The following is a 5860-nucleotide window of genomic DNA, read 5'->3' as shown; positions in this document are numbered from 1 at the left end:
GATAACACAGGTCTGCGACATAAAAATTGTTTCAAATTTAATAAGTGATTTTTATAGTGTTTTCAACGCTGATTTCGGGAAAAATAATGAAAAAGTTCCATCACGCACAGTTATTTCACAAATTGCTGATCTAGTTTTAGCTTTTGTCGATATTTTTAGGCATACATCAGCACTCCAGTGAGTTTGAATTTCTGTTTTTAGGATCTCCATAAATTTTTATTTGGCCGTTTTTATATAAGATGTACGTAAAACAAAGAGTAATTAGGAGAAATCAGCAGTATTTTCATGTCAGCATTTGTCCTTGCCCCCCTCCCCCTTCCACATGCTGGCTCACTGCACCTCACACAATAGCTACCAGAGGATGTATAAACTCGCCACACTTCTGCTATATTTTTGGTAACTATACCGTTAAAATGCAGCCAAGAAATGTTTCCGATTTTGTTAAAAAATTATATTTCACCTACTTTGGTATGAAGTTAGGTGATCAAGATAAGTCTTGGGCCACTCACAAAGTTTGTTCAGTGTGTGTTGAAGAACTGAGGCAATAGTTTCAAGGTAAATGGAAGTCCTTACGTTTTGGAATACCAATAGTTTGGAGGGAGCCCAAAAATCATAGTGATGACTGCTGTTTTTGTTATTGTGACGTACGAGGTTTCAATTTGAGAAACAAAAAGTATATTTCTTAGCCTAACATTCAATTAGCCATTCGCCCTGTTCCTCGTGGACCTGAAGTACCTACTTATACCCTCGCCTCCAGATTCTTTGGATGATATACATAATGATACTGAACGATTTAGTCAGAGACATAGGCCTTTCTTAAGAATCAGCGGAGGTTTTAGGATCTAAATTGAAAGATAACCATATGTTGGCTCCGGGTACATCTTTTTCTTGGTATCGATTTAGGGAAAAAGAGTTTGTATCTTTCTTCTCTCAAGAAGATGACCTGGTGTTTTGCAGTGATGTTCCTGGACTTATGACACGTTTCAAAATAGAATATGCCCATGATGAGTAGATACTTTTTATTGATTCTTCAAAAAGAAGCCTTAAAGCAGTACTTCTACTCAATGGCAATAGGTATGCTTCTATACCAGTTGGACATTCGGTTCACTTAAAATAATGTTACTAAACTTTGAAGCGGTTTTAAGCAAACTCTGCTATTCAGACCACAAATGGACACTGTGGTGATTTAAAAGTGATTTCAATGCTGTTTGGTCAACAAAGTGGCTATACAAAGTTCCCTTGCTTTCTCTGTGAATGGGAGACTTTCTCGATGAATGAAAGAAGAGACAGAATGAAACAATGCATAAAAAAAGCTTGGCCCTTGGAGAAAAAGGTAGGGGTTAAAAATGTTGAGAGGATTAAGTTAAATTAAGAATGTTGATGATTCTAAAAAGGTGTTACTTCCACCACTTCACATTATGTTGGGACTGATGAAAAAATTTGTTAAGGCATTGCCAAAAGAAGGGAAGTGCTTCAGATATCTTTGTGGACAGTTTCTTGGTTTATCCGAGGTAAGGGTAAAGGAAAGCACCTTTGTCGGACCAGACATTAGAACACTAATGACAGATTCCAACTTCGTGGCCAAAATGGAAAGAAAAGGACAGGCAGCATCAAATATTTTAATTCCTGGGAACCAAAGAGATCCAAACAGCAAGACAATCGTCGCAGACATGCTCGACAACTTTAAGAAGCTTGGCTGTAACATGAGCATTAAAGTTCGTTTTCTCAACTCACATCTTGACTACTTCCCTGCAAACCTTGGTGATGTAAGTCAAGAGCAGGGCAAAAGATTTCGCCAAGACATCAAAGAAATGGAAAGAATATATGAAGGAAGATGGAACATCAACATGACAGCGAACTACTGCTGGATGATAAAAACAGATGATCCTCAACGAGTCCACATCCGGACAAGCAGTAAGAGAAGCTTCGGCAGAAAGCGAAAGCGTTATTATATGGACTTATGAGCTTTAAGAGAATTGGAAGTGTACTATAAATGCAGTTTATTACATTATATATAAATAAAATAAAATTTTATAACGTTGGAAAAAATGTGAAAAATGTCTTACAGTTTGTTACTATACGCAAACATACTCCGTACTTTGTGAGAAAACCTGACGTGATAGGGAAAAATGGATTGCATTTTTGAAATCAGCGCTGGAAAGTATATAAAAATCAGTTATCAAATTTCAAACAATTTTCAAAAAATATTTTTTTGCAGGCCTGTGTAATTTATCCCAATTATCTGGGGAAACTAGTTGTAAATCCTCAGTTGGGTTGTGTTTTATAGGATATATTTCCCAAGTAAGCGACTGCATCTATTATCCGTTGGCTCAAATTGCTGCAGTATATTGTATTTAAAAAATTAATTACGCTCAATTATGCATTTCCATGAAAATTTTATTGCATCCTTTTTAATTCTATCCTTACCTTTCTCAGTTTTTCGCTGTAAAGCTGCTATTTACTATCACTCTCCCCAAAATCTTCACGACAAGTAAATCCTAAATGCCATCTATATATTTTGCCGTTGTTAAGAATGATTATCTGATGTCCGATCTGATTTAGAATCCCAACTCCCGCTGGTTTTGGAGACACTTGATTCGAATGAAGAAAAGAAGGTAACTCTTGGTTTTCAGTGGCGAGGTTGCCCAAGTTTTTTCATCCAAAAGAACTCTCTCACTCAGAAGCCTGGCTTTCCTTCTTACGGATCTCTTTGCCAGGTATATAAAACCGGTAAATAAATCGCAATTATATGGTCACATATTTCCTTTCGTAGGAAAATACTATGGAGATGTTTTTTTTAATCATCATCAAGTTCATGAATTACTTTCCCTATAAATCCATATTGCGTATAATGCCTCATCATCATCACTGATCAACAATCCCAAGATTGGTTTGACGCAGCTCTCCACAAAATTCTCCTATAAGCTGATCTTTTCCCCCCAACTCATTTATCTTCTTCTTTACCTGTTGCAAACATTTCACTCGAGGTCTTCCTTTTCCGATCTTGCCATCTAATTGTCCCACGATGATTGTCTCCATTAGGCCATCATGTCTCAAGATTTGGCCTGTGAGGTTTTTCCGTTTTCTTATCAAGATATTCATGAGGCTTCTCTCCTCTCCTACTCTTCTAAGCACTTCTTCATTATTAACTCGGTCCATTTGATCCGCGTCATTCTTCCGCATAATCATATTTCGAAGGCCTCTACCCTTGATTTCTCAGCTGCTGTCATTGTCCATGCCTCACTTTCGTAAAGAATAATACTCCATGTATAAGTTGTAATAAACTGTTTCTATTAGATATTGAGTGACATTGATGCTATATGACGAGGTGGCCGAGTGGTTAAGGCGTTGGACTGCTAATCCAATGTGCTCTGCACGCGTGGGTTCGAATCCCATCCTCGTCGAATCTTTTTGCTGGGCATGGTGGCGTCGAGTTTAAGTCCTCGCCTGCTAATCCAGGGGTCGCGGGTTTGAATTCCATCTGAGTGAGTTTTATTGCATCCAGGACTTAGATGTGTACCTCATAATTCATTACCTTAATTGTAAGAGAGAACTGATAAGTCTTAAATTAGGTTGACAAATAAAGAAGATTTTCATTATCATACCGTACATAATAATAATACTTGTAAATACAAACCTAAAATCCAAATCTCACGGCCCCTCAAAACAAATTTTCTCGGCAAATGTATTCAAATAATGTATATTGAAGATAAAACTGTCCGATTTTGTGGGGTAATCTTGAAAAAATATTCGTTGCTTCTGAAAGGCGTTTGAAATTATGATGGCTGACGCAGTGATATTTTTGACAACTTGCAGTCGTCATTGAAATATTGGAATATTGTTTTATTGCAATGATAGAGGAGCTGCTAGCATGTGGTATCTTTCACTTGGCGGTCTGGTATTATTTTGAAGTTTGTTGCAAAGCCTTAGTACAGGAGTTGAATATTTCCTCTTCGTTAACTTCAAAGTTAACGAAATCCCGTTTATAAAAGAAATAGCGATAGTCCATTGCAATTCGTTATCAGCGAGTTTTACAGTACATTTTATATTTCTCGAACAAAATTATTATAATTGCGGATGTAACGAAATCCCGTTTATAAAAAAATATAGCGATAGCCCATTTACATTATTTATCAGCGAGTTTTACAATAGATTTAACATTTCTTGGACCAAATAATTCGAGTTGTTCGGGCTCTGTCCGCCTTCCACCGTGGCCGAGTCCCCGTAATGGACGCTGAACTTGTGATGTTTGCGAAAAAATCCTTCAACATGGATGTAACGAAATCTCGTTGATAGTAAAATAGATTGATCATCCCCTGAAACTCGCTATAAGCGAATTTTTATTTATTTTCATACCACCGAAAACAGAACATATTGGCCTTTAAAATTGAGTTTTAAGCACGTTAACAACTACGCGTGCACGAACAACTTGGATAGGGGAAACCTACCCGGGCCGGACTCGAATCCGCGATCTCTTGTTTGGCAGATTAGGTCTTTACCGCCGCAGTTTACTCCACTATATTTCTCGTACCAAATAATTGAAGTTGCGAAGCCGTTGTACGCCTTCGACCGTGTCCGAATCGCCGTAATGGACGCTGATGGAACGCGCGCCGTGACACTGCGGGCCTGAGGCAAGCGACAGCATCTTGGACTGCTTCCGCCCTCTCTCGGCTCCAGGGCCTCGCTGCTCGTGGCATTGGGCCGCTTCCGGGTCGCCGTGACCCACATAGGCGGGGGGTGGTGTCGGCGGGGGCGTTGCGGGCCCTGGCGGCGGAAGGGTCGGCCGGCCCGTGAAGGACACCGTGTGGCCGTGCGAGCAACGCCTGTGCCCAATCGGCCGACCAGCGGCTTGAAGCAATCGAGACGCTTGACGTAAGTGGCGCTCTGTTACATTCGAGGGGTCGTGATTTCATCACCATCCCCAAAAATAAACGCATCAACACATCAACGGTTGTTTTATCGTAATGGGCTCATTGCCTCTGCTGGAAGTGAAGCTCGGATTGTCGTGTAAGATTTTTCTCCATTATCTTTGCATGTGATTAGATTTAAATGTTGTACTTGTGACTTTAAAGTTTCGGTATGGAATCATGGGTGAAGTTTACAGTTTTATGTTGTGGGGGTTAGCAATCCTGATGTTGCTTTAGGCGTTATGGAATATACCCCAGTAAAAGCCCCCAAGGGGGTTTTCAATAACCCCTGAGTGTTCTTGGGAAAGTTGGTTAAATTAGTCTCTGAAAACAACATTTTAAATACAATTTAAGACTAAAATGTATTTAAACTTTTGATTTTTTTGTTTTCATTGTACTTGAATGTACTGGTTTCGACCTTTTTTCAGAAAAATTACGATTTAAGTTTGGGGGGCCAGGCCCCCCCACCCCCAAAACTTCGCCATGTATGGAATGCAGTATAACCTGTCATGGGCAGCCACCGAATTGTTTGAAGAAAAGTGTCCGCTTATGGAGGTGATTGCTGTTTATAATTGGAAGTTTCAAGTTTTACAGGCATAAAAAAGTGAGACATTAATTAATATGAAACTTTAAATACGAATCTGGCTAGTTTTAAAATTGTATTCCTTAAATAAATCCTTTTTCAGGAATATGAAATCCTTCCCAAGTCCTGCAATCAGTATTACAGGCCTTGGGAGGGGTAGCTGAGATTTTATAAATTCCAGTTTTAGAGAGCGCTCTTTAGACAGTCTTGAGACGATATTTAGAACGTGGAGCTCATGGAATATAAGGGAGCAATTCCCAAGCATTACACCACAGTAATTTGTCGAAATATGAGTGGCTTAATATTGGCCGTTGACCAAAGAAATTATGGTCGCAGACCGTTGTGGAAGGAGACCGGTGAAAAGAGGTGG

The 5860-nt window shown here is 39.3% G+C and overlaps 1 non-coding gene across 1 annotated transcript; it reads left to right on the top strand.

Annotated features, from left to right (window-relative positions):
* The first annotated feature begins 3322 nt into the window (after positions 1 to 3322).
* Trnas-gcu lies at positions 3323 to 3404 on the top strand. The gene has a single exon. It is a non-coding gene; the product is annotated as a tRNA-Ser (tRNA).
* Positions 3405 to 5860: the final 2456 nt, after the last annotated feature.

The sequence above is a fragment of the Ischnura elegans genome, chromosome X (genome assembly GCF_921293095.1).
Source record: "Ischnura elegans chromosome X, ioIscEleg1.1, whole genome shotgun sequence".
Classification (NCBI taxonomy): Eukaryota; Metazoa; Arthropoda; class Insecta; order Odonata; family Coenagrionidae; genus Ischnura; species Ischnura elegans.
The sequence above is the reverse complement of the archived record's forward strand: the minus strand, read 5'-3'. Positions and strand labels throughout refer to the sequence as shown.